The sequence below is a fragment of the Tiliqua scincoides genome, chromosome 7 (genome assembly GCF_035046505.1).
Source record: "Tiliqua scincoides isolate rTilSci1 chromosome 7, rTilSci1.hap2, whole genome shotgun sequence".
Classification (NCBI taxonomy): domain Eukaryota; kingdom Metazoa; phylum Chordata; class Lepidosauria; order Squamata; family Scincidae; genus Tiliqua; species Tiliqua scincoides.
The window spans coordinates 44,205,831-44,212,059 of NC_089827.1; positions in this window are offsets into that span (position 1 = coordinate 44,205,831).

Sequence of the window (6,229 nt, forward strand, 5' to 3'; positions counted from 1 at the left end):
AAAAGTGACAGAAGCCTGCATTGTCCCGCACACAAAAAGCTGATCTAACATCATTATTACGCTCTCCAAGAAGAATTGGAAAATGCAACTGTGAGTGTCCTCTTGCTAATCTTCTTTGCCATTACCTTATAAAAGTTCCTGCCACCATTCATGTCCCTGCTAGCATTTCCTGCTAGTTCTCCGAACCATCAATGAAATAATCACCAGTTCAGGAAATGAAGAGTGAAGATATTTCAGATGCCATTTCTACAAACACAAGTTGGAGATAGTTTATGCAGCATATCCAAGCAGTTTCATCTTTGTTTTTTTTTGTAATGGGGGCCCCTGCTCCAGTGCTGCAGGATGGTCACACCCAGGATGGGAGGGGGCAAGAATTGTACAGTATTCATAAATAAATGGCAATAATTTAAAGACATGCCAAACAGGGGAAAACACCATACATAAAATCAGTGAAGAATGTAGCAGTGGCACTGACAATTGTTGCAGGAATGAAAATGGGGGAGGAATAATTCCCATCTATGGTTGCTCCGTGTTCTTTAATAGGGAATTGATTGAATCCTTCATGTCTGCTGAACCCTTCCAAACAAGTCTCAAAGTATTTGACACCTCCTGCCATGTGAAGGCTGTACACAACAACATCCTAACCTGAAGGAAAGATGCTGGCTGGGACTGGAGAACAAAAACCCACTACAAATGGAAGACTCTCTTACATCCCTCTTGCATTTTCACAGGTGACTTGGGATGTAATTGTAAAATCTCTGTCCTTGAATGAATGATCACCGCTGTCACACATTATAGAAGGCTCTTGGTCCAGGCTGTCCTCCACTTTAAAAGTGAAGAAGGGTGTTTATTCTTTGTGTTGAAAGTATATTAGAAAAACATAATTATCCAACAAACTAACAAATGTTAGTACAAAATGTAACAATGTACAAAATACATTGCATCATGGCAAGCCATGGAAGAGAGTGGCACACTCGACAATTTAAGTATAGTAGACCCTTGCATGCTGCTAAAGGCTTAGGATTTTAGCAAAATGTCACCCAGTTAGACTGACCTTAAAACCTCTTGCACTATCTTCTTGCACTCTGTTTATTTTGCACGTGACTTCTGGACATCTTTTGATGATGCTTAAGCCAACCGTTTTCAACAGGGGCCATATGGCCGCTTGGGGTACCCTGGCACATTTGAAGGGGGCTACAGACTAAAAACCAAAAATAACAAAATATTTTCTGTTTATCCATGTTGTAACCTTGTTTGACGGGGGACCCTGGAACCAGAGAATAGCTCCTAAGGGCAGACAAAGAAAGGTTGAGAATGGCAATGCCAATAGTTTGCTGCCAATAGCCTTATCCTGCTACACTGTAGAAAGTTAATTTTTTTAAACTGTAAACAGCAGCTGTAGGGGGACCCCAAATCAAGACTGGGACTGTGTGGCATGAGGAAATGGATAACCCTTTCCCCTCATACCAGTTCCAACAAAAGAGCCTCTCCTCACCTCTGGTTGCTTGAAAAGGAAGCTGCCATTGATTCTATGGTTCCTGCACGACAAAACTGGCTTCCCCTCTGTTTCCAGATCCAATTCAGGAACTAGTCATTACTTTTTAAAGCTGTATGCAATTTAGATCTTCAAAATCTTAAGGAGCACCTTCTGGTACATGAATTTACCTTTCCACTGAGATCTTTATGAGCTCTTATTGAGTAAATCTCAGTTAGCATACATGGGGACCAACTTTCTCTGTGATAAACCTCTAGAAGTGGAACACCCAGCTTTGGAGAATTTGAGAGGCCATCTTGCTAAAAGGGTCCCCAAAACACACCTGCTTCACCAAGTTTGGGCTTGTGAATCTGTTCCTATATCTGGAGCATTTTATCTTTGTGTCCAATTACTATTTTAAATAGTTGAATTTAATTTTGTTGTAAACTATTTTTATACTCATTAGCTGCTTTGTAACTATCTAGTGAAAGGTGAGATAGCATTGACACAAAACTTATGCTGTTTGATAGTATATTTAGAGAACATAACTAGTGCTTCAGTATGTGACTGTTTTCTGATAGTATACAGTACTTACTTACTGCACTTCTAATGTCTTTTAAAATGTTGAACAAGGAAATATTCCACAACTGCTTTAGGGTTGCTATGCATCCATTCTGTGGACTTCAATTGAGCTGTAACACTCTGTTCCAGGCAAGTCTTTAAAATAAAGAACAGATAATAATAGTGAGATTGAGGGGTAGTGTATGCCCCACCACCTCCTTCCAAGAAAGCCTGTGACTCTCCTGTGGTCTCCAGACTGACTTGAAGCAGTCTCAAAGGATGACTTCCCCTGTAATACTTGCACACCTGTGCCACCACAAGGCATTCTGGGCGAGGGAAGAGGAAATCACTCAAAGAAGGCATTTGGAGAACCAGTGACACATTTTCCAAGTACTTCTGGGATGGGGTTAATGCTCCACTCCTACTATTGTGCCCTCTACAAAGTTGTGTGTATGTTTACTTGCTTAGAAAGTAGTCAGTTTTTACTGTTTCCTGACACAGGTTTTGTGCCATTTGCGGATTGCTGCATCCCACAAGCCACATTGTTGAATTTCTGCTTATTGCATGCTTTTGAAAGCAAAGCCTTTATCTCCCCCCCCCCCAAAAAAAGCCAGCAGAACATGTGCAAGTGGAGAGTCCAGAGTGGTGGAAGAATGAGAAGTCATCCTCCCAGTTATTCATTGTAGGTAGTGAGGAAGAAGCAAACATGGGGGAGAGATGTAGTATGAAATGTGGATTCTAGCTGGGGTTGGGGTGAAAAGGTAAGATGGCTTTTTCTCTAAGAGTCTGAGATTTAACTGATCAATGATAGATAGAAATTCAACACAGTTTTGTTTCCCTCCAAGAGGAAAGCTGCATCTGTTGAATTTCTATCTGTTGTGTATTTTTTCTGCTGGGAAAAGCCATGGCATCTCCACCTATGTGGGATTTGCAGCCATACCTTCACTGCAATCCAGGGCTTTCTTTTGTAGAAAAAGCAGCACTAGTCCCTCCTCTGACACTGCCAATCATCCTTCAGCAGACTTCCTGTGCCTGCATTTGGCCCAGCAGCACTTGCCAGCCAAAAGGAGCAGGTGCTTCCATCTGAGGGTTTGCCCTTCTAAGGGCAGTAAATGTCTTTAAGTGCCTTCTGAGTAGAATACATACAATTGTTCCTGAGAAACCCTATTTTCCTGCCTGGGAAAGAAAAAAAAAGGGCTGTGCTCCTCTTTTGCTGTGTGAATTTAGTTGACATTTCAAGCAGAGAGGTGGAGAAGCAAAGAGCATGTGCGCTTTTGAACACAATGGGACTTACTTCTGAATAAGCATTTTTAGGGTAATGTAAGCACTCAGCACCTTTCCTGCAGCAGGATGAGCATCAAAGTGCTGACGCCTCCCCCTTTTTCTCCTTCCCCCAATTCCAAATGGATAGACCACAAGATCAAGCAAAAGCTGCTTTGGCTGCTCTCTCCTACTTACCACAAATAGGAGGGAGAGACAGCTGCCCTTTAAAGCCAAAAACAAGGCAAGGGTTCACTGTGTTAAAAGAAGGCTTTGCCAAAAGCCAGTTAAGAGTGCCATCTCTCATCCTCAGAGGACTCAAAACTTATGGCTGTTGAGAACCACGTGGACTTTGCAACCATGTGTTCAAAAAACCCATATTGGCTCAACCCACAGCTTAAAAGATGAAAAAAAGCAGGAAAGAGGTATTCCATGGCAAAAACCTCATAGGTACCTCACGGATAAAGAAACTCATGTGGGTTTTGCATCAAAATGTGTGGTTATTCTGTGGGAAATACTAATTTCGCATGGGTTTTTGCATGTTTGTTTTGGGCCTGAGACTTTGCTTCAGGTCTCATGGGAAACTTGCTGACAGCTCCAGCAATTTCCAAATTCAGTGTATGCAAACATTTTCAAAGCTGAAAATATGTGACAAATGGAAACAAAAATTTAAACCTTGCTGTGTTTTATAGAATGTATAGGATAATATTGCTTAATTAACTTTTGAAAGCACAAGCGAGCAAATTAAATACCCAGAGGCTTTGGGACTTTCTCTTGCAAACAACTCATCTTGTGGCTTTCAGCAATCATGTTCCAATACCAAGAGAGATTCAATATGGAATTTCTTCCAGTAAACATAAAGAATATGCAACTTCCTGCCCTTGTTTGCTTTAAAAGGCATGACTTTGCTCAGACATTACACTCTTGTCTTAAGATGGTGAAAATGTTTTTCAAAAGTTGTTTAAAATCAGAAAGTCTTAAGGTGCTTACAGGTTTCCGTTGAACTTCAGTACATGGGAAACTGGAAATCAAGGCAGTTTCCTCAATTTTTGTGCTATATTGACTTTATAAACCAAGCTCCATCCACCTGTATTTTGCCTTGGTCTTGACATAGGATGTGAAGGGAAGGGATGCATCACAGGTGAAGCTGTCAACGTGAATAGATTCATACACCCAGCCAGACTTTTGGATTCCAGAATTTGAATTGTTTTTGAAGAAAATATACAGTATGTATATTTAGATCCCATTCAGATTTCTTCAGGCTTGAGGAACATTTTTGTTTATTAACATCTCAGTTGAGCCACTGAAAATTATAGCTATGAATTGTTTCAGATTGAATGCAAGACATTCTTGAACAAAAAAAACCACAACATACACTGACAGTAGGGCTCACCCAAATATCTGAAGGGGAATTTTTAAAAAGTTTACCTTCAGCAATAATGAGGAGTGGGTTATAAAATATTCTTGAAAAAAAACCCTATTCTGGCTTGTACAGCAGGGGCAAGAAGCATTGCCTTCCCTTGGCTTTGTGATGTTCTATCCAAATCTGTTTGGGACATAGTGCTGAGGTATTATCACAATACCTACATGATCCCCAAGTGGCTGCAATGGATGATGTAGCCAGCAACAGCTCCACTTCAAGTGGCAAAGTAATTCCTGAGAGTATGAGTAGGGTGAAATAGCAAGTTGGGGGGAGGGGAGGACAGAAGATAATTTGGAGAATGTTTTAAGGGCTTCAAGACTTTTGTATTGTATTCAAGACTTTTTGTATTGAAGGTGACAATCACTCACAAAAGATTCACTTCAGCCCTAGTTGATGGTTCTATATAAAAAAATCCTTATGTTTCCTACAACGTATAGGGAAGGTATAAGATAATATTGCTGAGATTAAGAACATGGTTATGTTTCAGGACAAAACAATCCCTCCTTACCACCCAGCCTTCTCCAAAACGGGCAAAAAAACATATTTTTGGAAAAGTATTAGTACATGATCTGCCCTTTGTAACAGGGAATAATCACTGCTCTCCTGCTATTTCCACACATTTCATTATGGCTGGCATCAGTTCAAGGGCCAAATCAACAAATGAAAAGCCGTTAAAATAATCTTCAAAAAAAAAGAAAAGTACTTATTTTTTTCTAAGTAAGTCTAAAATATTTTTATTCATTACCTAGTTTTAAAAAAGTTTGGATTACAAGTGTATGAACAATATAAAAGAAGTATAAAAACAGATTTCATAGATTTCTACTATATTAATACAAAGTGCATAACTACATACAATTTATCTTGCATTACTACACAGGAAGGAGGAGAGGGAAGCAGTCTGCTGTTGGAGTCTAATAATAAATAAATAAATACAGAAGTAGAAGAGATGAGCCATATTACAGTACATCATTTTGTACTGTAGCTGTAAATGCACAGAACCAGTGACCCTTAAAAAGGCTAACAAGTGAAAGCCAACAAGGGGATGAAAAATGGCCAGACTCTCACATGCATTCTGCAGAGATTCACCAACAGAGTAAAACTGCCAAATCGCCAGTCAGTTGCAAATAAAGATCTCTTATCCTCCCTTTAGAATATTTCTCATATATACAGGAGGGGGAAAGATAAAGGGGATCCTATAAACAAAGAAGATAGTATTTCAGATTTTTTTCCCTGAAAACAGCAACTAAGATTTCATTATAACAGTGTAAAGAAAAAAAAACACCACCTCCACTACGTCTGTTGTAGTGCACTGCAGAAAACAAGTTTAAATTCTCATTCTGCTCAAAGTTACAAAACTTGTATAAGCCAAAGTAGCAGCAACAGCAGCATATTAGTTGAAGAAGCCAATTTTGTTTAACTTTTAAAGCAGGAACCTGCTTGCGCTATCTAGCTGAAATCTTTACTTGGGCAGTCAGGCCATTTATCAGAATCTCAGCCTTATCAGAAACATC